The sequence below is a fragment of the Electrophorus electricus genome, chromosome 5 (genome assembly GCF_041902795.1).
Source record: "Electrophorus electricus isolate QZ-2024a chromosome 5, ASM4190279v1, whole genome shotgun sequence".
NCBI classification, from domain to species: Eukaryota; Metazoa; Chordata; class Actinopteri; order Gymnotiformes; family Gymnotidae; genus Electrophorus; species Electrophorus electricus.
This window is the reverse complement of record NC_137501.1, coordinates 8624956-8652576: the sequence shown is the minus strand read 5'-3', so window position 1 is coordinate 8652576 and position 27621 is coordinate 8624956. Positions and strand designations below refer to the sequence as shown.

The following is a 27621-nucleotide window of genomic DNA, read 5'->3' as shown; positions in this document are numbered from 1 at the left end:
GAATGAAATTAGGTGAATTCAGCGGTACAGTAAAAGCGGTGTCTATATGATTAGTATTAAATAAATAAGACACTAATTAACTATTTAACAACGAGTTTCTCATTTTGAATAGACACATGCCTCTGCCTACTATCTTAAATTAGGCCAATATTTAGATCAGATCTTGCTGATTTCTTTCCGCTTCAACGATTATGCATACACCTGGTGACATTTTCTAAGTAAACATATTTTATAATAGTGCTATTGACATGTAATTCTCACGAGATGTCGGTAACAACCCATCCAAGTTACACATGCAAAGAAATCAAACCATAGATGTCTATAAATTAAGTTATGTGTAATAATGAGAAATGACACAGGGAAAAAGTATTGAACACGCTTACTGAAATTTATTTAATACTTCTTATAAAAACCTTTGTTGGTGATGGCAGCTTCAAGACGTGTCCTGTATGGAGAAACTAGTCATATGCATTGCTCAGGTGTGATTTTGGCTTTAGTTCCTTCCATAGATTTTCAATTGGATTCAGGTCAGGTGATTGGCTGGGCCATTCTAACAGCTTTATTTTCTTTCTCTGAAACCAACTGAGAGTTTCCTTGGCTGTGTGTTTGGGATCATTGTCTTGCTGAAATGTCCACCCTCATTTCATATTCATCATCCTGGTAGATGGCAGCAGATTTCTATCAAGAATGTCTTGATACATTTGTCCATTCATCCTTCCTTCAATTATATGAAGTGTGCCAGTGCTGTATGCTGAAAAACAGCCCCACACTATGATGTTCCCACCTCCAAACTTCACTATTGCTATGGTGTTTTTGGGGTGATATGCAGTGCCTTTTGACCTCCAAACATGGTGTGTATTATGGTATCCAAAGAGTTCAGTTTTGGTCTCATCTGACCAGACTACATTCTCCCAGTATTTCACAGGCTTTTCTAAATGTTGTTGAGCAAACTTTCAACGCACTTCAACATGCTTTTTCTTCAGCAATGGAGTCTTGCTTGGTGAGTGTGCATACAGACCATGGAGGTTGAGTGCATTACTTATTGTTTTCTTTGAAACAATTGTACCTGTTGATTCCAGGTCTTTCTGTAGCTCTCCATAGATGGTGCTTGGCTCTTGGACAACTCTTCTGATAATTCTTTTCACTCCTCTGTCTGAAATCTTGCAGGGAGCACCTGGTCATGGCTGGTTTATGGTGAAATGATGTTCTTTCCAATTCCAGATTATGGCCCCAACAGTGCTCAATGGAACCTTCAGTAGTTTAGAAATTCTTCTGTTCAGAAGGTCTTGAGAGAGCTCACAGGTTTTACCCATCATGAGATGTTTCTTGTGTGGCACCTTGGTAATGAGACACCTTTTTGTAGGCCATCAGTTGAACCAGCTGATATTAATTTGCACTAAGTGGCAGAATTGCTTTCCAATCACTGATAGACTTTCCATGACTTTTTTCACCTCTCTTTCTTCATGTGTTCAGTACTTTTTCCCTGTGTCATTTCTCATTATTACACATAACTTAATTTATGGACATCTATGGTTTGATTTCTTTGCATATGGATTGGATGGGTTGGATTGGATGGGTTGTTACCGACATCTGAAACTTAGAAAATTGGTGACATGTTCAATACTTATTTCACCCGCTGTGTGTGTATATATATATATATATATATATATATATATATATATATATATATATATATATATATATATATATATACAGAGAGAGAGAGACAGAGCGAGAGAGCAAGAGCGAGCGAGTATTCAAAATTGTAGTGAAGTACACAAGGGTTCCAGAGAAACAGGATGTTCTGGATAGAGGTCCTTCAGTAGCTGTACAAGTAAAGTGCATCTACATTAGTAGGAGAAAGAGCCATTTTATATATGAAAAAAGAGATGTTTAAATCATAATATTCATCCCATGGGGTTCTAAAGTTCCAAGATTGCAGATGAGTTATTTTTCAATGAGTTTCCTAATTTTATTGAACAATATACTAGACCTGTACCTTTAGTATTTCTGAAATAAACTTTTGGTACTGCTACATGCACATTTGAAGAACTATTTCTTCCTTCTCCAAGTTCCAACCAACTCAGGAATATACATGGAATATAGCACATAGCAAGGTTATAGCAATATAGCAAGGTTAGCCAGTGATGTGATGTGTAACACCTGGGTCAGAATTGAGGAGATCCTGAATAAAAGGACACTCCACATTTGACAGCTGTCTAGCACTATAAATGCTGCAAGCTCAGCCAGTGACATTGCACACACCATCTGGTTTACCTCAAATAATTCTGCCACAGAGCAGTTTTTTTGCAGAACACAAATTCCGATAGTAAACAACTTAGACTCACTCAGTATGAGAAAATTACAAATTTCCAACAAATTCAAACAGACCTGACTTTTTAAATACCTCCTAATTTACCAAACCCACATTTGAAATACTTCCTTAGCCCATTTGGACCTTTGTAAATCATCCAGATTTTGACCTTTAAGTTGTTTCAAATAGATAGTAGCACCCATAATCTTGCCACAGAAAAAAACAACTAATGAAAATCATGTTTTCACACAAATCACAAAGGGGTTTACCGTCCCTTTTCTGTCATGAGTTACACTGATGTGATACTTATGCACTATAGTAACAATAAAAACCAGGTGACAAGAAACCTCTACTGATATCAAAAAAGACTTTAGTGAAGTTCTGAGGACACTGAAAGATATTTTTAAAAATCATAATTTTGTATATTACTTTTCTTCCACAGCACAAGGAATAGACAGTATCTTACTTGTGCATCTTGTCTTCACAAACAAACAGAGAACACAGTGTCTTATTTATAATAATTTGGCCACCAAATCAAAATGAGGCCAGTGAATGTTACCTTGGCTTGCATAGATGGTCCACATTTATCACGTTACTTCCATCACAGCAAGCAGCCTTTGGTGAGACCCAAGCCATAATAGACAAGTCACCAATCCCCTGAATAGCACTTGTTAACATGTACATTTGTGTATAAGTATGTATCAGTAGTGCAAAAATATGAACATTTTTTCCCATATATAGGCTATACCCAGCAACCACCTAAAATATATGGCTAGCCACCCAAGTATTTTTATTTATCCCATTTTAACTATTTACAATTTCCATTTTGTCCCACTTTAACAAATTTCAAAATGGTTTAACAAATTCCACAATGGTTTCTATGCTGTATTTCTAAAACCCCTGGAAACACAGATTAAAAGTTATAAACCTTATTAATAAATCAGTGTGTTTGGTATAGGGCTTATACAGGAATTGTATTGCAAAATTGTTATGATATCACAAGACATCAAACATTACATAAAAATAAATAGTAATAAAAAGTATTGCATGGCAAAACCTAATTGATCACATACATTTTACACTGTTTCAACATCAATAACGCAATAATAATAACATACTCCAAAACTTTGTTTTAAAACCAATGATTCTTTTCCAACTTGAGGGTAAAGTCTACATGTATGTAGCATATACTACTACTATGATCAGCCCTTCAAGACAATTATGCCACTCTTCAAGTGCTCTCAGTTGCCTTTCTTAATTACGTTCTACAAGTGAAAGGTTTCTACAGATGTAGGCAACTGGTGGTATCTACCTTTACCACAAAGGGTTTCTGAGGGTTAAGATATGAAATGCATGGACAGACCCAGGATGGGGCCAATGTAAAACAGCATCAACCTTTTTTATCCATGATTACTCATGACTAACAATCTGCTGGTGGAACTCATACTTCTCAGACTACACATAAAGGCTGCATTTAAGGGGATGACACAGTCCTACTTAGACATGTTGAATGTGCTGGCAAAATGTAAGGGAATATAACAATATCTCATCTATGTAAGTGGTGACAAAACATGCCAGCACACCTTTTAAAACCTCATTGACAAAGAATTGAAAAACATGAGCTCTTAGCTAGGCCATACAACATAACCACACACTCATAGGATCCAGAAGTGGTTAGGAATGCAGTCTTCCACTCGTCTCCTTTCTTTAGCCATACTAAGCTATAAGTGCTGCAAAGGTCGAGTCTGATGAAGTAGCATGGTCCACACAGCTGCTCTAAGGTAGAGGGAACCTAAGGCAGGGGATAGTGATACTTAACTGTGATTTTGGTCAAGCCCTGGTAAACAATGCAGGGTCGCAAACCACCATCCTTCTTTTCTATGAAAAAGTAACTAGATGCAGATGGGCTGAATTAAACCATGGGCCAGTGCCTCAGAGATATAGTCCAGATATAGTCCTCCATTTCACTGGGGGAGAAGAGATATTGTCATGTTTTGGGAAGTGGAGTCAAAGTGGAATCAAACTGCTTTGTGACAACTGTTCTAAAAATCATTATATAAATAAATTTGACTTGACTATTTACAAAGGTCCAGAGTCTTCCAGTCGATGAGGGGGTTATGTCTCTGTAGCAAAGGTAGCCCTAACACTCATTGGACTGCAGTGACAAGAGTGACAGGCTCTATGGTGTGCTATACATCCGCACTGGACCCACACTAGGGGCTTCCCATCATGGGCAGGAACTTGAAAGCCAGGATGGAGAGTAATAATGAGGAGACCTAGATAGACCTGGATGATGAAACTTCCAGAATCAATCAGTACTGAATCAGAACAGTGCACTGTAGAGCTGTTCAACATCTTCCAGTGGAGTAAATGAAAAATTCACTCATGACATTAGCATGCAAGGAGACATCAGCACGATTTGCTGAATGCTGAGTGTGGGTCTTATTTGGTTGGGCACTCTCACAGGGAATGGCTGGATTCATCACAGTATAGGCACAGAAATGACTAGGATAGGATAGGATATCCCACTTGGACAGCAAATTCCCTCACCAGAAAAGCAAAAAGAGGCACAGTAAGATGGATCAGAGAGGGCCCCCCTGGTCTTTGAGAAGTGGATGGACTCGGGAAGTGTCAGTGTGTTCCCCAATCCATCCAGCAATTTCTGGCGAGGTAGTGCAGAGGAGAGTGAAGGATGGAGATAATCACTGGGCAGCAAACATTTCCTGCCCCAACCCCATCTTACATTAAGAACATGGGAGTGGTTGATCTATCAGGTAAGCTCATCCAATATTACTCCATCCACCTCGCTGGTACTCATTGGTATCATATCCATTTTCTTCAATTTGTGGATATTGCAACAACAGATGCTATTTACACATGCTGTATATAGCTTCATTCTATTTTTCAAATTGCTAAAGATGAAAATATAACCTAATTCATGACCAAATGCTGAAATAGTACTTTGTACAGTAATCCCCAGAAATACAATTAAATGCATGTGTGGTGATATTTTATAGACCTACAAATCATCTTGTATTTATCAAATTTGAATAAGATTATGCTAGATAACATTGGCCTCTGGGCATGGCCAGAATTAAGTTACTCCAGGTATTGTTAAAAACCATAATGAGGAGAAAAGAAAGGTTGCTGCTTTATTGTTGTCATTCCCAATCCAATTCTGTTTGTGAGCTACATAACTATCTGGCATTGGTGGTGTGGCTTTGAACCAGGTCACTGCTGCGAGTATACCAGAAAGGCTGAATCAGACCACCGGTGCAATCAATGCCTACAAGGCTACTCATGCAGTCTTCTACCAAGCCCCTAATTTTTTTTTAATACAGATCTCTAAAAAAATATGTTCCCTACTATGTCAAAAACAGGCTATCCTATTTCTAAAACTCATACAGTTGGCTATTTCATCTGTAAGTTCAAAACTTGACTCCTTTATTTCATTCACCACAGAAAGAAAATTTAAGATAGATCCATTTATGAATTCTAGCTAGCCTAATCTCGAAAGCCTAAGTATTTTTTTTTTTTTTTACTTTAGTTCCTTCCGCACTCCTTGGTGCATTGGGCAACAAGCGCTCTCCAATGGGTCCTATCGGCTGCAGCTTCTCTGGCTTCGTCCAATGAGCGTATGTCAATAGTTTTTAGGTCGGCGATGAAGGTTGATCTCCAGGTGGTTTTGGGACAGCCTTGCTTTCGCTTTCCTCCTGTCGGTGTCCAGTGTACAGCTGCCTTTGAGATGCGTTTGTCTGGAAGACATAAGAGATGACCAGTGAGGCGCATTCTGCGTTCGGTGACGATTTCTTCCAGCTTCCACAATCCACTCCATTGAAGAACTTCCTCATTGGTAATTCTGTCCTTATACGAGATACCCAATATTCAGCGGAGGCACCGTTGATGGAAAACGTTTAGTTTCTGGGCGATCCTCTTTGTGTTCCTCCAAGTTTCACTGGCATAAATGGCGGTTGGGATGATGATCGTGGAGTACAGACGCATTTTGATTCCTGTATTGATTGTTGTTGAGGACCAGATGCGGCGTAGACACTGGAACACACCCGCCGCCTTTCCGATCCTACATCGAACGTCTGCTTCTGAGCCACCGTCATTATTGGATACTATGCTGCCGAGATATGTGAACTCGTCGATGTCCTGAAGATTCACCCGTATGACCTTGGTTTTGTCTGTGTTAATGCGCAAGCCAACCTTTTCCGCTTCGCCCTCAAGGCATGTTGTCATGAATTGTAGAGCCGGTTTTGTATTCGCTAGCAAGGCAATGTGGTCTGCGAAATCGAGATCAGTGAGATGAGATCCATTTGTCCAAGGGATTCCAGTCACTGAGCTCATCATCACCTTTTTCATGACGTAGTCAACTGTGAGTAAAAAGAGAATTGGCGACAGGATACATCCTTGCTTGACTCCGGTTTCGATGTTGAAGAAGTCTGTGTAGCCATCGTCTGTCCTGACGCAGCAGCTAGAGCTGATATATAGGTTCTGGAAGACGTTGACAAACCGTTGTGGAATGCCTTAGGCTCATAAAATTTTCCACAAGGAGCCCCTGTGGACACTATCAAAAGCCTTTTTGAAGTCGATAAAGTTGATGAGCAGGGGATGCTGGAATTCGATGCACTGTTCGATGATATTACGAAGCGTGTAAATCTGCTTACTGCACGATCGGCCCGCTCTGAATCCGGCTAGCTCTTCCTGGAGAATTTTGTCCACTGCTTGTTGTAGGTGCCGTAATAGAACGCTGCAGAAGACTTTCCCAGGAACCGAGAGGAGTGTAATGCCCCGCCAATTGTTGCAATCGGCGGTATTGGCTTTCTTGGGGAGTTTAACAATTACTCCTTTCCTCCAGTCACTTGGGACGCTCTGATCTTGCCAGCACTTGTTGAACAGCACTGTGAGGGTGTTTGCAATTGCGTCTCCACTGTGCTTTAGCATTTCCGGTGCTATTTCGTCTAGGCCGGGTGCTTTGTTGGCTTTGAGTGTTCGAATAGGCACCTTAGTTTCCTCAATAGTGATTAGATCAAGATTAACTACCAGGTCTGGAGGTGGTGGTGTGGCGCCAAAGTCATAGGTGTTGGCAGGGGTGGGCTGGTTCAAGGTTTCCTTGAAGTGTTCTACCCAGCGCGCATTTTGTTCTTTCCTGGTGAGCAGAAACACCCCGTCCTTGTTTTTGATGGGTACAATTGAGTTGCTCCATGCCCCAGTCAACTCTCGTACAATGCGGTACAGCGTCTTACTGTCATTCTTGCTAGTCGCCTCGTGCTTCGGCTCCTTTGCATTCAAACCATGCCTTCTTGTCAGATTTGCAGCTTCGTTTGACTGCCCTGTCCAGTTGCCGATATCGCTCTGCTGTGGTTTCCATCTCAGGGTCAGCCTTTGCCTGTTCGCGTCGGCATTTTGCGATTTTCCTTTCGTCAATCAGGCTCCAAGTTGGGTCCTGTATCCAACGTTCTTTCTGTGTCCCGCGTCGGCGGCCCACAGTTTCCTTTACCGTTTCTATGACTGCTTGTTTGAATGCAATCCAGTATTCGTCGATGTCGCCCGCATCTTAGAGTAGCTCGAACCGATTTCTCAACTCCAGTTGGAATTGTTGGACCGCGGCAGGTTCTTTCAGCTTCTCCACAGCATAAAGACGTTGTCGTTGCTTTTGTTTTCTCCGTTTGAGCTGTAACCGAATTGAGGATCATACGAGATAAAGGTCTGATCCAACGTCCGCTCCGTAATAGGCTCTGACGTCCAACAGTGCTGAATGCCATCGCTGAGAGATACAGATAAAGTCAATTTCATTATATGTGGCTCCATCCAGCGATCGCCAGGTTTTCTTATGGATGTTTTTGTGTCGGAAGTATGTGTTACCAATGCAGAAATTGTTCATATTGCTAAAGGATAGAAATCGTTCACCATTATCGTTGGTCTGTCGCCCCGAACTGTGTGGACCAATGACGTTTTCTAAGCCACGACGGTCGTCGGTAATTTGCACATTGAAATCACTGATGAGAAGTTTAACGTCATGGGTCGGGATTTCATCAATGGTGTCTTGTAGCAGTCCATAGAACGTATGCTTCTGATCATCATTGGAGTCTTCGGTTGGAGCGTATACTTGGATGATGGAAGTTTTAGCGTGTCTTAATTGAAATCGTGCCGTGATGATGCGATCGTTGACAGGTTTCCATCCAAGCAGTGCACATGATGCCTTTTTACTAAGCACCAATCCGACACCATGAATATGGTGCTCCTCATGTCCTGAATACAGGACTGACTTGCCATCACTTACGATCTTTCCCGATCCAGTCCAATGCATTTCGGAGACGCCCAATATGTCAAGATTGTAGTTGTCAAATTCGTGTAGAAGCTGGGCGAGCTTCCCACCTTCGCAGAGAGTTCGAACATTCCAGGTGCCTAATTTGGAAATAATTTTTGCATCGAAGGTTCCGATCTGCATCGGGCGTTGGACACCCTCGCGGGTTTGCTCCCCCAGCACTGTCATCAAGTTAGAGCCAGGTCCTCTTTGCTGATGGGATCGTTTAGAATATTCACTTGTTGTTTCCGTAGCGGTAGAAGTTTTTACAGGGCCAGGTTGCTGGCCCGGCGCCTAACCCTCCTCCTTTCACATCCAGCGCTTGAGAACCGGCAATGGTGGAGTCATTTAAACTACCCTATTCGTTAACTCAGTTCTGAAGTTTAGCTAGATTACTTGTTTATGGTGTAGCCTAGTTCAGTGGTATCTTGGACTCTAACCTACTATACTGGCTAGGATGCATTCTATGAATAAATGACAAAGCACTTTTGTAAATTGCTGTGGATAAGAGCGTCTGCCAAATTCCATAAATAGAAATGGAAATGTTCTGTTTGGCTTGTTTATGTTGATTTGTGTCTGATGGATTTTCTGATGATTTATGAAGATAAAGAAAATGATTGAAACCCAATGGAGTGTGCATCTTCTTGAATGATTTTGTTATTGACTCTTCCATTAGCAGTGTATTAATACAGTAATAAAAATATTTTCTATAAAGAAATTGTATATCTCTGTGGTTGTCAACTCTGGTCTTGTCAACCCACTGCTCCTGTACATTTTAGTGTTTATTCTGATCCGAACACACCCAATGCAATGACTCAGCAATATACACTGCCTGGCCAAAAAAAAGGTCACACACACTAATATTTGGTTGGACCGCCTTTAGGTTTGATTACGGCACACATTTGCTGTGGTATCGTTTCCACAAGCTTCTGCAATGTCACAAAACATTTATTTCTGTCTAGAGCATTAATTTTTCCACAAGATCTTGTATTGATGATGGGAGATTTGGACCAATGTGCAAAGTCTTCTCCACTACATCCCAAAGATTCTCAATGGGGTTCATGTCTGGACTCTGTGGTGGCCAATCCATGTGTGAAAATGATGTCTCATGCTACCTTAACCACTCTTTCACAATTTAGCCTGATGAATCCTGGCATTGTCATCTTGGAAAATGCCCATGCCATCAGGGAAGAAAAAAATCCATTGATGGAATAACCTGGTTGTTTAGTATATTCATGTAGTCAGCTGACCTCATTCTTTGAGCACATAATGTTGCTGAACCTAGACCTAACCAACTGCAGCAACCCCAGATCATAGCACTGCCCCCACAAGCTTGTACAGTAGGCATTAGGCATGATGGGTGCATCACTTCAGCCGCCTCTCTTCTTACGCCGATGTACCCATCACTCTGGCACAGCGTAAATCTGGACTCATCAGACCCATGACCTTCTTCCATTGCTCCAGAGTCCAATCTTTATGCTCCCTGGCAAATTGAAGCCGTTTATGTTGGTTAACCTCACTGACAAGTGGTTTTCTTAAGGCGACACAGCTGTTTAGTCCCAATCCCTTGATTTCCCTTCACATTGTGCATGTGGAAATGCGCTTACTTTCACTATTAAACATATCCCTGAATTATATTGTTGTTTTTCTACAATTTGATTTTACCAAATGTTTAAATGATCACCGATCATGATGACTCAAGAATTTTTTCCCACCACATTCCTTCCTCGATGATGATGTTTCCCCACTGTCCTTCCACTTTTTAATAATGCGTTTGACAGTTCTTAACTCAATTTTAGTAGTTTCAGCAATCTCCTTAGATGTTTTCTCTGTTTGACACATGCTAATAATTTGACCCTTCTAAAACAGATTAACATCTTTTCCACGACCACAGGATGTGTCTTTCGACATGGCTGTTTAACAAATGAGAAGCTACTTACTGCATCAGTTAGGGTTAAATAAATTGTTGTCATCGGAAACAAGCACCCATGCAGTAATTATGCAATGGGAGGCTCTTACCTATTTGCTTAGTTAAATTCAGGTGGTCACCCTTTTTTTTGGCCAGGCCGTGTATTAAGACCTTTCTGAGTTAAAGTGGGTGTGTTGAAGCAGGAAAGATACATCTGCAGAACAGGGGTTGACCAGGATCAGTGTTTGGTTTGTAGCCTATAAAAAACATTTTAGTCTACAGAATAACCAAAAAGATTTTATAACTAAAGAGTGGGTATTGTAATGTATATGACTAATCCATACATTCTAACATAATGTTCAAATAAAGTGCAACTTAAACTGCTGGAGTTGATGCAGACTCAGCACAGAGGTGATGCAAATCTGGTCCAGATGTAAGTTAAGTCCATATGTAAAATGAGTTTGAAAGATGTGGCCCACATCTGGGCCGCTAGAGTAAACAAATCTTTGAGAACAGCAGAAATGGGTTAAACTGGTCTTGTTGCGATATTAAAACGTCATAGAATGTCAGAGAATATATGTACCTAGAGTAGTGCAAATGTAACTCTGGAGGTTTTAGGCAGGACGAGTCGGGCGAAACCTGTAACATCCAAACACGCACAGCAATGTAGTCAAACACCGACAACACAAACACTTAAACGACATACTTTTATACATATGATAATGACACAATGAGGAGCAGGTGTGAGACACAAGGAGGACGTGGCCACATTGACGAACATACACACGAAGAGACGTTCGGGGAGAGGGGCCGTATCGTGACAACAAAACCATTTCTTGTAACTTTACGTAACTTACGTGGCTAAGCTTTTGTCCTTAGTGTCATGCTACGGCCCCTCCCCCCGAATGCCTCCGTGTGTGCGTGCGTGTGTCTGTGTGTGTTCGTCAAAGTGGCCATGCCCTCTCTGTCTCACACCTGCTCTTCATTGTGTCATTAGCACACATATATAAAAGTCTATCATTTACGTGTTTGTGTTGTCAGTGTTTGACCAAGATAGCCTGCGTGCTACGTCTTTGTTGTGTTGTGTACAAATAAATATGTGGTTGTATAACGTTACTTGACCCCGCATCCTGCTTAGCCTCCTAACGTCACACTTAGCCTTTGTATGTAACCTCAACTAATTGATAATCTCCACCGTTGAGTGCTTAACAAAATTCTGTTTGCGTGTGTTTCTCATTCTAGTTGTCTAATTCTTAAGACATGATGTATATGCCATGCAGTGCCACTACTACAAAGTTTCCCACTATCAAGGTGCACTTGGCACCTAGGTGGAGCAAAATGCCCACTCATTCTCTCTCTCTCACAAACACACACACACACACACAGAGCATCTGCAATTCCCGCAGGTTCATAGGTGACTAGCTTTTATAATGTCATGTGTAATTTGGGCATAATGGTGGAAACTTCAAAGAACAATATGGAAAAAAGGAGGGGTGTTTACATAATTACCCTTGAAAAAGTTTATAAGAATTAAACTCTTGTGTACCCCTCAGACATTCTCCGGAGGGTCCCTCAAAAGCACGTTTATATTGAAGTTGCAATAAAGGACGGGACCAGCTATTCTCTTCAACTAATTCTGGAGTCTGCATCTTTATTTTCTATTTGAATATTTAATCTTAAAACTAGCTAATTGGGGATGGGTTTTCTGAACATACAGGCATATGTGATGGTAATCCATTAATATTAGAGGGGTAAAGTTGTATTATCAGATAACTAACTAGATTGCTAGTTCTCTGTCTCTGCCATGGTCGATTGTACTTTCATCAGTAGGCAAGGTAACCCGGGTGCATTAGCGAGTTTCCCGTCATGTCTGCCATTGCTTCTACAAATACAACGCAGTAGGTCCATTATTTTAGATCTGGTGTCTCACAGCAAGCTGGCTACAATTAGTTTGTTAAAAAATTATAGTAAATAAAGAAGATAAAACACTAACATGATAGTCAAGCTCGGTTAGTCAAACAAGAGAATGGGTGCATTTTAAAGTGGTCAGCGGACCACTGTTTTATTAGAAAACCAGCACACACATTTTCATGTATGATCCAACATATTTGTCCCAAAGACATTGATCCACGGAACGCAAGGATCAGCATCGCATCTTCTAAACTATGCTTACTCCTTGGTCCACTGGAATGTCTAAGCGTGCGCGTGCCGGTAAAGGGGAAAAGACAGAGCGTGGATTGCGTTTGGGGAGACTGTTATATAACATCTGTAGCCAGTGCTGAATACATAAAATCAGCCATGAAAGATTTATCTGTGTGGTCTGGTATTCATATAGGATTAATTATGCACGATTCTGATGCAGGGATAGTAACTTGATCGTTACGTCATAATGATAGATGCCAAACATTATATAAGAACAACAAAGAGGCATATAAAAAATAATTTACTGTTGGCAATCTCACTGTAGGCCTGATCCGGACTGTTTTAAAATACGATAATCTTCTCCGATTTGAGTACAAATTCTACACGTGAGTAGTGTAGCTTATGTTACTTTAAGAACTGTTAATTGATTTTTGTTTTGTAATCTATTTTACGGTACAATGTCAATAAACGTAACCTGTTTAGTTCAACGTTCTGTAAATGGAATTTAATAAGCCATGGATGTACTAATATCGATATACCGTTTTTCTCCGCAAATACTAATTCCACCTTACTCTCTTCTGTTCACATTCCACTTGATCCGAAATAGTCCATAAAATATGGGTAGTGCATTGTCCATGCCAATCTGTGGTAAGGATTCTGGCGTCTTGGATTTGACAGCATCTCAGATAGAAAAGAAAAAGAAGACCAGTCAAGAAATGCCCGTTCTTTACCCTGCTCTTCCGAGGACATTCTGGCAAAGCTCTGTCACCCAAGATAAAGCGGTCCATGAAGCTTGCCTCTGGCAATGACCTGGAGTGACTGTGGGTACCGTTATCAAGCAACATGAGGACAAAAGACAGGAAGGTGTTGAGCCCACTGTCATCACTCATAATCCAGTTCCAGTTATAAACTGTCTGTCTACATCTGGAAATGGTGATGTTTCTTTAACCCAGTCCGCCATTGCGAGTAAGCCTGAAAGGCTGGGCCAGGCCAGCACTGAAAGCATGCCTAGGCTGCTCATGCAGTCCTCCACCAGCGAGCTGCTCACATGCCTGGGTGCGTTCTTGTGCCGGCGTTGCTGCCTGCTGAAGGACCTGACTGCTGATGAGCCCGTGCAGTGGCTGCGCATTGTGGACCGCTACGTGACACTGACAGAATGGCAGGAGCAAAGCTTCCTCATTCCAAGCACCGTGGTCTTTCTCTACATGCTGTGCCGTGACATCATTTCAGCTGAGGTGGCCACCAATAGGAGCTGCAACCCGTGCTGCTCACATGCTTGTATGTGTCTTGCTCCTACATGTGTGAGGAGATCAGCTACCCAGCCAAAGCTTTCTTGGTGGAGGAAAACAAAGGGGCCTTCTGGGCCCAATCCCTGGACATTGCTAACCGCATGAGTGGCAAGATGCTGCAGATTAACAATGACCCGCAGTATTTTTGGCAGGTCTTCACTGACCTGAAGAACAAGATGGTTCATTAAAGGATTAAAGAATAAAAAACTTTATTAATTAAACATTTTGTTAAAAGTTCATTTAATTTTAGTTAAAAACAAAAAAAACCCTACATAATTGCAAAGTCAGTTGTTATAACGTGTGATGTAATTTCTCCCCACCTAGTGTTATTACACCTCCTAATCTTACCAAAAATGTCCCGCTTGACTTAGTTATGTTAACTTGATATCAAAGATGTGAAAAGCAGCTTTTAATGTCAGCTGATGCTTGTTGGCATAAGCATTTATAAATGTCCAAGTATGTTTATGTCAATTGTCATTAAGGGCTTATGTGGGAGTCATCTAGCACTCTGAACAGTGCCCTAAAGTAATGTTACCCAAATTTCTTATATGCACCATCAAATGAGCTCCACTAGACCTATTCTGCCATATGACAGCACTCAAACACTGGCAATTTGAAGTGGTTCTGCTGTGCCCCACAACTTTAGATATGTCTCCCTATTCTGAGGGAAAACATTTATTTTCACAAAATGAATTCTATACTCAGCTCAACAGTGAGAATACTGTAAAGTAAGAACTGAAGCCTGAACCAGGTCTAAAAGCTATTTAACTTTGTGGCTCCAGGTGAAGATGCACTGACATGCAAAACAGCTGTCTGATGTATTGTGGTTGTCAGGTCAGGGTGAAAGCACCCAGCATTGCTCACTGCTGTGCTACCCTGGAAAGATGACAACCCCTAGCTATAGCAGCTTCCCCTGGACATAAAATGTATACCTTTCAAAGCATTCAGGCAAAAAAAATGATTCCATACTGTCAACTGATGCACAAAGATTAAAATGAAGCCCTCTATGATAAAGGTTTTATTTTTGCACCAGGAAAAGGTGCTTTTTTTAACAGCCATACTGAGTGTGGAGCAAAGAAAATTGGCTAACTTTCTCAGACACTGCCTTGAGATAAACATATTAGCAGATGCTTCAGTGATCGCTGACTCCATCAAAAATTCCCATTAAGATTACCATCAGCAATTTTCATAGCAACCATTAATTCCGATGCACTTCTTGAGAATATCCTTTCTGAGAATAATCCCTTCTGGTAGCATCAATAACAAAATTACATTAATATTGCTTTTATTAGTATCCTGCTGATAATCACATTCCCTCCAGAAAATATGCATGAGGCACCAGCTATCCGTGGAGTGCCAGTCTATTAATTTGCCTGTGTTTTTAAGAGCTTCAGAATATGTAAGGATTATAAAGCAGGTCTACATGAACAAATTTCAGCAACATTTTACTGATGAACAGTTTCGAAGGCTACATGACACCTATATAAGCCACAAGAGGCTTCTCACATAGCAGTCATTTCATATAAAATTGCTTACCAACAACAATATAGATTCTGTGACGAGCTAGGAATTGTGATTCCTAGCTCACTGCTTAATCAAACCAACCAGGATTCCTGTTTGTTAGCTAGTTAGCTAAGTTTACGTAAGTGGCTAAGATTTTGTCCTTAGTGTCACGGTATGGCTCCTCCCCCTGAATGCTTCCGTGTGTGTGTGTGTGTGTGCGTAATTATGCACGATTCTGATGCAGGGATAGTAACTTCACCTCAAACATTATATAAGAACAACAAAAATGCATATCAAAAATCATTTATTGTTGGCATTCTCACTGTAGGCCTGATCCCGACATTTAAAATGATATTTGAGTACTATCCCTACACGTGAGTAGTGTAACTGTAACGTGTGGTGGCCTGAGTGCCGTAGCAAAGGCAGCATCCCTGCCTCTCTCAGGGCGGTCCGGTACGCTCCACAAGACGTTGCGCCTGTAAACACAAAAGGCACAGACACAAACACCCAATAGCGCCCATACGCAAACACAAGGCGCTGTGATGTGGCGCCCGCCGTCCCCGCAGGCGCCTTGACGTGTCCTTGGCCTCGATGGACACGCGGGGGTGCACATCCACCCTGGTTCCAGACGTGCCACCTCCCTGAACGGTCCTCCTTCCTCCTGCCGCTCTAGGAGCGTCCCCGAGGCGGTTTGCCTCTGAGGCTTTGGGCAGACCCTCCCAGTCTCGCTGGCAAGTCTGCTGAGGGGAAGGGACTCAGGAGATCCCGCTGGCTCCACCCGACCGCCCTCTTTCTGGTCGTCGAGGTGGTCCTCGGTCCTCCTCGGCCCAGGCTCAGCAGCCGCAGCCCCCCCAAGAAATTCCTGGGGGTGTTCCCCTCTGCCTCCGGAGAAGACACGGACAGCTCTCACAGTCCTCTCTCCAATATCCTGAGATCCAGGTGGCAGTGCAGGGGGTGTTCACGCACCTCCTTCTAGGAAGTCCGTTCTTCGCCAAGGGAGTAGGCGTCCTGTGGTGGTTGGTCATTCTGTAACGTGCGTCGACCCAAGTGCCGTAGGGCGAGGGGCAGGATGCACAGACTCCACCGACTGGGACGAACATTTATTAACATAAAGGACAGCAGCACTCACATGTTACAAACGATACACATGAACATGAAACGATTGACGTTAAACAAACACGATACACAAGAATACATCTAACATAAACATGTTCCATTCAGACATTACGCCGACAATGACCAACAACGCCGCATACTCTGACGTGAGTTTAAATACGCACAGACAAAACCAAGTACAGGTGTGTGCAGGCGTGGCCACAAATGAAAGTCCTCCCACTGCATGTGGCTGGCCAAACCACGTGCCTCGCGGGAGGCGAGCGATCCGTGACAGTAGCTTATGTTACATTCCAAATTGTTAATTGACTTTTGATTTTTGTAATCTATTTTACGTTACAATATCAATAAAACCTAACCTGTTTAGTTCAACGTTCTGCAAATGGAATTTAATAAGTCATGGATGTACTAATGTGGATATACCTTTTTTTCTCCACAGGTACTAATTCCACCGTACTCTTTTCTGTTCCCAATCCACTTGATCCAAAATACTCCATAAAATATGGGTAGTGCTTTGTCCTTACCATTCTGCGGTAAGGATTCAGACGTCTTGGATGTGATAGCATCTCAGCTCGAAAAGAAGAAGACCAGGGTCACGAAACATTGGTTCTTTACCCTGCTCTTCTAAGGACATTCTGGCAAAGCTCTGTCACCCAAGACAAAGCAGTCCATGAAGCTTGCCTATGGTGATGGCCTGGAGGCACTGGAGGTACTGTGGGTACCGTTAACAACCAGCATGAGAGGAAAAGACAGATAGGTGCTGAGCCCACTGTCATCACTCATCACTCATAATCCAGTTACAGTTGTGTACTGTCTGTCTACATCTGACACTCTTGATGTTTCTTTGAACCAGTCCACCACTGTGAGTAAGCCTGAAAGGCTGGGCCAGGCCAGCACTGCAAGCATGCCTAGAAGGTTGTTCATGCACTCCACCACCAGCGAGCTGCTCACATGCCTGGGTGCGTGCTTGTGCCAGCATTGCTGCTTGCTGAAGGACCTGACTGCCGATGAGCCCGTGCAGTGGCTGCAAATTGTGGACCACTACCTGACACTGACAGGATGGCAGGAGCAAAGCTTCATTATCACATATGCAAGGCACCCAGGGACCATCATCATCATCACTTTTATTTATAGATTGTCTGTTCCATGCTCAGTGTTGCTTTGCGTTCTTAGAATTAACAAGAGACAGGACTAACAGATACACAACACATTGCATTCAAACAATGGAGTAATTATGTCATAGTTAAAGCCAAAGAGTCTATAGCAGAGTTTTAAATGAGGAAGGCAAAAATGTGTTCTGAACAGACTTTGGTTGTGAATTCCATAGTTTTGTATTCTGCAGAGCTGTGATCACATTCAAATGCCACTGGGTTCAACTGTCTGCCTGTATATTCTTAATAAAACATAAATGTCCCTTACATGAATTTGCTTTACTCTGTTTCTGTATTATACTCACACTAATTAGTTTATTTCTGCAAATCAAGACAAATATTTATATTATGGGTCTTACCAGATATTAACAGTCTTTTGTTCACATGTGCTGCTGCAAAGTATAGTATATACTCATACTTTTAGGACTTTAGTCTTCACACACTTCATGTTAACATCCAGCGATTGGCAAATATAAATATACTGTTAAAGACTTAGGCTGCTTAGGTACCAACTGGCATGTACACTTCTGGCCACCAGAGGTCTTCATCTCCTGAATTCTAGTGGTCTGTATTGTAAATCATCACACTCACCTGTGTCTTATCAGCCTCATCCTCACATTATGTATCTTGCACTTGCAAGGTATTGCCAACATTTCCCTGTCTGCATACCAGGCCGTTTGTTATTACTGTCATTTGGGAATTTGACTACTATCCTGTCTTCTGTTTTTATTGATTTTTTGCCTCAACCCCAGTTTACTGTTTACTGTTTCTTCACTGTTTACTGGTTCATGACCCCTGCCCACCTTGTTTACAATTTTTGCCTCTGGCCCTGCTTTTTTGTTCTCAGCAAAACTCCTGCGCATGGATCCTAACTGTTTCTGATTCTGCTTCGTCATAGATGCCCATCTTGATGTAAACAGATCCCGGAGGGGGACCTGGGTGAGGGCTAGGCCCTGGAATGCTGGTGACAGGCTACAGTCTGGAGAGGTATCAGCATGTTTTAACCAACAATCAGTTCCAGACATTTGTTAGCTGTGATGCTATGAATAGAAAAATGCAAATTAATACCCAACTTACTCTATACCTATGCATGCATTATAACCTTTTAGCTTATTACTATTATTAAAGTACAAATAATATGCTAGAGCAATTTACTGATAAAAAATTATTATAGAAAAAAACATATCCCATAATATGTGTAAGTACTACATGCAATTACATTTATTTATTTACTATGAAAAATATCTTCTATCTTTTATCCTAAATGTACACTTGTGATGCCTAGATGCTGTTTTTGGTGAATTAAAAGCCCAAGTGAGAGCACCATGGTAGAACCCTCTAGGTAATGATGCCATTTCTCCATAGCCTATACTACAGCCAAACACTCCTTCTCCAAAGTTGAATGTCTCAGTTCTGCATCCCTTAAAGCTCACGAGGCATAAGATATAACCTTCTCTTCTCCATCCAGCTGTTGAGTAAGAACTGCACCCAACTCAATGTCACTGGTATCTGTCTGTACTTGATATGTGAGATCTCTTCTAGACTGAGCTACTAATGGGAGGACTGAAGGGCCTCTTTAAATTTCATGAAAGCCTGTTGGCACTCCTCTATCCACTCCCAGCATGTGTTCTATATATATATTTATCTGCATATATTTTTTTTTTCTCTATGCACCCCTGTTTCTCTTCCTCAGTTTGGACAGAGCACTCTCCACCATTTCACTGCATGTTATATTGTGTATGACTATGTATGTGACGAATAAACCGAACTTGAACTTGAACTTCTTTTTCTTCAGCTGGTTTAGGGGAGCTGAAATGTCTGCTAGGTAAGGGATAAACCTGTGGTACCAGCCTACCAGTCCCAAGAATCTCTGCAGACTCTTAATATCCATAGGTGTTGGATATTCACATATGGCTCTTACCTTTTCTGGGTCTGCTTCTATCCCTTGACCTGACAAGGCCCAAGAAAGTAAGGTGGGTCTGGAAAAAGATGACATTTTTTTATGTTTAACGTCAGATTGGCCAGATGTAACTTCTTAAACATGGCTTCTTAAGTGTTGGAGGTGTTGTTCTTGAATTTGAGAAAACACAATGATGTCATCAATATAGATAAAACATATCCTCCCTTTCAACTCACCCAATACTTGCTCCATCAGCCCTTGGAAGCATTAGCATTCTTGAGACCAAAAGGCATATCCTTGAACTGATACAGGCGTTGTGGTGTAATGACAGCTATTTTTTGTTTGCTCTGCTCATCCATAGCCAGCTGCCAATAGCCACTCAAGAGATCCAAAATACTGACGAATGCTGCATGCTGAAGAATGATTCCAAAATCCCACGTACCAGAGGCATTGAGTAGGCATCCAGGCATGTTTTGGCATTCAGACCATGGTAATCTACACAAAAACGGAAGGACCCATCTGGTTTAGGCACCAAGACCACAGGAGCCACCAAGGAAGAGGAGGACGGATCTAGTATTCCCTCAGCCAACATCTTTTGGACATGGTTCTTGGACATCATGGCCTGCTTTTGGGAGGACGTCCGGTATACTTGTCGCCTGACTGGGCCCTCCTCAGTAGTGTAGATTCGATGTTGCTCAATTCTAGCAGAACCCAAACTCTCTGTCCAAACAGTAGACTACTTCTGCAGCAGTGGTCTAACAATCTCAGGTTGAGAGACAATGTTCTTATGGAGTGTTGAGGGTCACTCATTCATAACTGCCAAATAAAAATTTATGCCATCCCCCCTAAGTGAAAATGTTTTCTTATACTGAAACTGATGTACTTAAGCATTGGATGTTATATACTTGTTGTGATAAGGTTGGAGGTTGAGCTTGCTAACCACTAGAAAATCTAGTCCCAGCAAAAGAGGCATGTGCAGGTTGTTGTCCCTGAGGATCTATACCTCCATCTTCTAAGAAGTGTCATGAAGACTGAGAAACAGTAGAGCCTTCCCAATGGCTTGGCTCTCCTGTCCATCAGCCATCACAAAAGACTGGTTGTGCCAGCGCTGGAGATCTTCCTCATCTCTGGTTATATGTTTCCATAGACTCTCTTGTATGACGCTTAAGGTGCTTCCAGTATCCAGCACAGCGTCACAAGCAATCCCCCTAATTTGTACAGGAACCACGAAAGAGAAGGCTCAGCACGCATAGATGCAATCTCACCCTCTCTGCTGTTCCTCTCCCCACTTTTTTTGTGGTTTCTTGGAGGCAGGGTGGTTGCCACTGCTTGCATTCTGGACTCTGGTCCAGTACCCTTTTGAGGATTCCCAGTCTCTCTCTACCATGGAGCCTGGTCTTTACAAGTTGGTGCATAGTGGTTACCACTACCCTTAAACCACTAACAAGATGAGGATTACAGTCATTTAAAATCCTCCGGACCATCTCATCCTCAACCATCTCAGGTTGCCACTCCAGGCACAAAGCCCCATAGTCATAAGGGAAGTCTCAGAGGCATTGGTATGGAGCCTGCACCATTGAACAAAGCTGTTCCTCAATCTCAGCAAAATAATCCTCAGGCAGAAAAGATTCTAAGTATGCGGTCTTGAACATCGCCCAGTTCTTTATCCTGGCTCTAGCAATGTTATCAATGTGTGAGCTGACACCTGAACACCTGAAACACCTGAACTCAGTAATTAGGAGGAGTGTCTACATACTTTGGATCATATGTCAAAGTTCCCATCGATATAACTAGAGATCTAACATATCCACGCCACATATCATATAGCTAGCTATCTAACCCTAAGGTAGTTATACATAAATGTAGTTACGTTATCTAGCATGCTAGTTTGCTATATATCGATATTCTCCTGAACATAATTATTGTATTACTGCATATTGTGCTTTACGGACATGTTTAAGTTTTCGTTTTTTAAGTGCTTATTTTACTAATTTGTTAATAGAACAGTTATGTATGGAGTGAGATTTGTGTCATTGTAAATAAATAATACGAATCCACAAAACCATAACTGACAAACACTTACTCCGTGATGTACAAACTAAAATGGCATCCACAAATACACAAAACATGCACACATGATTATTTTTGCAATTTATAATCTATGTGTTTATTTATTTATTTGTTTGTTTGTTTATAGAATTCACGAACATGCGTTTCCACTCATTTCTTTGTGGAATCATTCGCATTTATTTGTGGATCGTTCCTTGTGCATTTATGCATCGCTAAGCACGTGTTCAAACCGCCTGCATTCATTTTAGATTTTTGAAACATTTCTCAGATTTGTTTTTTTTTTTTTTTTTAAGTTTATTATTTTTATAATTGTATAGCTAATATTAAATATTTGCCAATACAATTAATAGCCTTATCTGAAAATGCGCGAAGTAATAAATTAGAACCAGTAGGCATACTCTAATTAAATATTTAATTATTGAAATATGGTAATTATAATATGTAGTACCCACCATTAACCACACGGTGGAGACTGTGTCTAAGAATTCGAAGGAAAGTCAATTGTCCAACATGTTAGTTGATCAGTTATGGAAATTAAGTGTTGTAGTGAATATTTAAGTGGATTGTTCAAGTCTTGATTTAATTAAATTTATTTAGTTTTATTCCCCACATATAGAAAATAATGCTCAAATTCCATAAATATGAATTTTCATCGATTAAACTCCGTGGTGGCCAATTATTTTTGGTCATGCTGAAAAATGACATGCTGAAAAAAACTTAACACAGGTCAGGTTAATTGGTAACATATGTTGTTTTTCATTAATAACATAACTCACACCGTTAAGACTCGTTTGTTGACCTGATATTTTCCCCAGTAGTCTGTTTGCCAACACATCTTTCCAAAACAAAATTTGCCTCGTGTGTGTGTGTGTGTGTGTGTGTGTGTGTGTGTGTGTGTGTGTGTGTGTGTGTGTGTGTGTGTGTGTGTGTGTGTGTGTGTGTGTGTGTGTGTGTAAAGGACACCTGGCTGATGCTATCAGGTGAGATAGGCATGTTGTTGATTGTAAGCCCAGTGTTGGAATGACAGATTATGTTCATATGGTTGATACTCTTACTAGCTTCGCTTGAGTCACATGTTTAAGTAAATGATTCATGTCACATTGAGGTCTTGTAATAGCCCACATTGGTCTCAACACAAATTATGTAAATTTAGGTATTTAAATAAGCTAAGAAAAAATTATAAATTGTGGTTATTTCATTATATAAAATGTACCCCACATTTTAAATATTAATTTATAAAATATTAAGTTAAAAATTTGAACTTGCATTCACAGTTTGTAATGATTTTATAATTTATTATATAGTGGCAATCTTTTGGATACCATCATAATAGCATTAAAACTATTGATTTGTACTATACAAAGACTACCAAATCGGTTACAGAATAGATGATTCTGGGGTTTCTGATTTATGCATTACTATGCAACAATAATGTTTTTAATCATTACTGACTGGCTGTTTTTTATTTTGAGCTTAACTTCACCTCTATTTAACTTACATTACAGCATGCAAATAAATTAGCTTCAAAATGCTTCAAATAAACATTTTACTAAATTCAAATAAAAAACTTAGACAGTGTAGGAATCTGACATGGAACAATGAGTCTCTGATTAAATAAGAAGCCATATCTAGCAGTAAAAACACAGGAAACGGAACCTATGGTCCTTTCTTAAAGTAAAAGCGATGAATTAGCATTAAAATAAAAAATCTTGTTAGTCTACACAAGTGTGCTGATTAGGATTTGAATCAGAAGTGCTTGGTTTTGGTTATATCTGAGTTTCCATTCTTCAACAATCCTCTCCTTTCTTAGCATTTTTCAAAAGGGATGTGTGCAATGATCCTGAATGTAAATTAAACTAAATAAAACCCTTAATTACCTTAAGTGTTTGCCTCCACCACCTTATATTCACTGGCACTTCCTAGGATTTGAGAAAATGATGGTGGTTTCCCTTAAAACCTTGGCCTCTTAAAGCTCCTCACCATGGAATTATTCAAAGATACATACACGTGCCAGTTTGAGAGGCATTAGGGAGGTATGAAGATCCAGGGCAGTTAATCTTTCTAAACCCATATAAATCTTATTTCTTGTGATAATTAGTGATATTTCTCGATTGCCTGAACCAAACAAAACACCATACCTGTCAAACTATCAGGTTCTTATGGTCATTGCCTAAGGAAATCCAGCAAATAAATTTTTTTCAGCCTTTGCAGGGGAGAGTAAGATGCTTTGTGACACTGCTTATCTGTATCTTTCTGTCCTGTTAAAAAAATACACTTAGTTTGTCATTGTCTGATTTATATAATTGCTCACTAAACTATTATTGTTGTTGTTCTTGTTGTCGTTATTGACTTCTGAAAGATTTTAATTCACAATATGTATACAAGGCTTTTCCTATGGCCTTTCAGTACTGGCGCAGGCCTATATTCAGGACAATATTGTGGATCAACAGTGTTTGCACAGTGTCCATGACCATAGCTATATTTATCACAGATTACTGCGGCTTCCTTACTTTGACTAATAGGTGTAGGCCTTTTCCAGGTGTGAGCCAACAACAGGCACGTTATCTATAGTTTTACATGAGACATCTTTCAGAAGGTCTTGTTTGTTTTACACCACCGTAGTGGTTGATGTGTGGTGAGAGGTGAATGGAATATTTGTGAATTTTTTTATCAGTAGCCTAAATAGGCCTATGCACTGCAATTAAAAGGCACTGAGTCTCTGTTGAAAATCTTAAACCAGATTTGTATCTTATTAAATAACGTTTGAAATTAGCATATGCTTACATTGCTGAGTTATATTAATCATGCAAATAAGGTACTGTTAAACAAAACTATTCATAAGAAACCTCTGTCAGCAATTCCACTGAATACATCCAATGAATTTAACATATATAAAATGTGGAATGAAGTAATAAAGATGTTCCAGTTAGATTAATCTAATAGTCCCATCTGAAATGGCACCATTAAAATACAATTAGGGCCATTACAGTGACTACACAGTGTACAATAGGCTGGCTATTAGATTTCTAAGTGAAGCAGAAGAAATGTTCATTTTATAATCCTGTGAAAACAAACGATTTGTGTCTGAATTTCCGAAAATGAAGAAACCAAAGTCATGAAGTCCTGCATCAAGCCACTTCCCCAGCTGACTTCTGCATCTATGAACTGTCCACTTCAGCCCCTCATCCCAATAAAAAGGTCTCTAAACATCCCACTTCGCCAACTAGCTTCACTCGCACCTTTCAGCCCCCAGTCAGTGTTTACTGTTTTTCTCAGTTCTTCACATCATCTCCACGAAAGCAATCTGGTTAGATTTATGTGCAGGTGTGGGACGCCCTGTGGTACTTAACCCTTAATTTCGCTGCGACGGTGCTCAATTTGCAAGCCTGCGGTTTTATATGGACCCTGGGGGCCGTTTTCTAATAGAGACCAGCGTTGGAAATCTTTTTCCAAGATGGTCGGGATTCCAGCAGGGTCATACCGTTGGCTGGGAGGAAAGGAAGTGCTGTCAGCGAGTGTCTCTTTGTAGTTGCCTTTGTTGCAGGTGCTCTGCCAGTCACAATTATCCTCTGTGCTCCATTTATCACCTCAACCTGCATGACATCTGCTGGACAAAGGCACACTAAGGACTCTAAGCACTCAAAACACAGGTTAAAATGACCTAAAGACCATGGTTTCACAAAGTGCCAGCTAGGTTTTGAGGTTTAAACTGTAGAGAATAAAACCTACTATAAAAAATGCTAAAAAAAAAATGTAGATGCTTGAGGAATAGGGGTATTAGATTGTTTGATTATTTTGTTTATTGTTTGATAAGCCTAGAGAGTTAATAGATATTATCAATGCATTTTCTTTTAAAAATGAAAGAGGCTTTTTTTATTCTGTAGTGCTTTGAATTAAAATGTATTTTGCCATTTAAGTGCACAATGTGTTTCAGTCTTGTCACACTGTGAATGTTTGCAGCTCCTGATGTATGATGGCAGCAGAATACCTGCCACCACCAACGAGCAACCAGCATCTGGGAGTTGTTAAAGCTATTTTATCTTCTCACCATCATTATTTAACATTCTCTCTCTGTCTCTCTATCCCTTTTGTTTTCTCTGTATTTATTTGTGTGTGTGTGTGTGTGTGTGTGTGTGTGTGTGTGTGTGTGTGTGTGTGTGTGTGAAGTAGAGAAAGTAGTCTCTCACACTCAAACACTCACAAACTGGAAATATGCACACGTCACAAATCTTTCTTAATCCAGAGAAAATCTGTATTTATTTCTTATCTGTGATGTCTTTTCTGATGGATGTGGACATGGAACTTGGAAGTCTGGCATAGTTGTTACACACACGCATGCACGCACCCAGGGTCTTGGCTGTATTGGGTTGTTATCTGTAGATGACCTTAAAGACAGAAAAGTGGACTTTTATATTAGGCAGAGGTTCCTGTTCTTATATAGTTACATATTTCATGGCCAGAAGCAGCAGTAAATTTGAAGTATATATAATATTAAGACAGCATTATCACGAACAACCTAAAAAATGCCTCCGGGAATATTCTTCTGCTCACTGAGATGTTCAATTAAAAAGATTTTAAAATATATTACCTTTTGTTGAAGATACATTTTTCACATGTAGGCTTATTAGTCAAATAAAGAAAAGTTTAATTTTCTGCCAGTTTTACACTTTAAATAACCCTTTAATAATATTAAACAGCTAGATTAGGAACACTGCCTGCTAATTTAACTTCAACATTTTTTTGTCTTTTCTACATCCCTCCAGTAAACACTTCTTTTCCTCCTTTGTAAGGGCTGAGTAGGAGCCTTCAGTGGCATGCAGACTTAGCAGTGAGGTGTGCCTTGTCAAGCCCCTGCAATGTGATCCAAAGTCCACAGACTTAGCGCGTTTTCATAGTAATGACAGATAAGTCCCCCCTCACAACTGCTGATCTACTGGCTGCAGACGCACCAGCCCTTGCCCTTTTGAGAAGGGCTCAGATGGTGTTTTACAGTGCAAAAAGTGCATGCAGTGGTTGCCCCTTAAGACAAGTGGCTCAGGTATGCCACCGGGCTTTTGTTGGCCCGCCAGTGGCAGAAAGACAGCTCTGGCTGTAAATAATTTCTGAAACCTCTGTACACATACCAGATCTCCAACTAACCCGCACTCACTCTCTCCAGCATTCACCAGGCAAATCCTCCTTTCACTTTTCAGCAGTGAACATTCAGTAGGGGATTTTTTTCTATCCCCTTCACGGAATACACGTGTGTGTAACTTTTTCACCCCATTTGATACTCGTGACAACTTGTTGCTAATAAAGAAGTGATTGAATGGCATTTGTTGTGGAACCTCAGCAAATATTTACCGTACCTGCAACAACTAGCAATCGATGTGGACATCTTTCATCGACTTACTCTATGACAGCAGAACAGGACTAAACTAATGGTCAGTGGTGACATACATTTTAAAAGCATAATGGTGTCTTTATTAACAGCAGCGTGGTTCATTCAGCAGATACATGTCCAGTCCATTTTAAGTCTGTATCATTCCAACCGATAATATATAATGATATTCTTGTCTCCTAAATACTCAGACAAAAAAAAATCAAGTGAAAATATTGTTAATAAAACTGGCACAACATGCTTTGTATTTCATTTCATAAAGAGTTAGGCCAAGGATGCAGTGGGCCACTATGAAAAGAAGAAAAATACACTGCAAGATTTTGCTGCTGAAGGTTTACAACACAGTTCACTATGATTCGCTCAGTAAATTAGATCATTTGTGCTGGCAAAGAGGGAGCATTGTATTCCTACCTGAACACATGCACCTGGAGTACACCATTAAAAAGGCTTATCTGTGTTCTTCGGCCATTGTCTCTTTGTACTGCTTAGTCTTTCATCAATAAATCAACCTGTTCTGGAACAGCATGTCAACAGCATTTC

General features: G+C 40.7%; 1 pseudogene; it reads right to left on the bottom strand.

Moving 5' to 3' along the window:
* Window positions 1-6199: 6199 nt before the first annotated feature.
* LOC145657949 (uncharacterized) lies at window positions 6200-8813 on the bottom strand (annotated as a pseudogene).
* Window positions 8814-27621: the final 18808 nt, after the last annotated feature.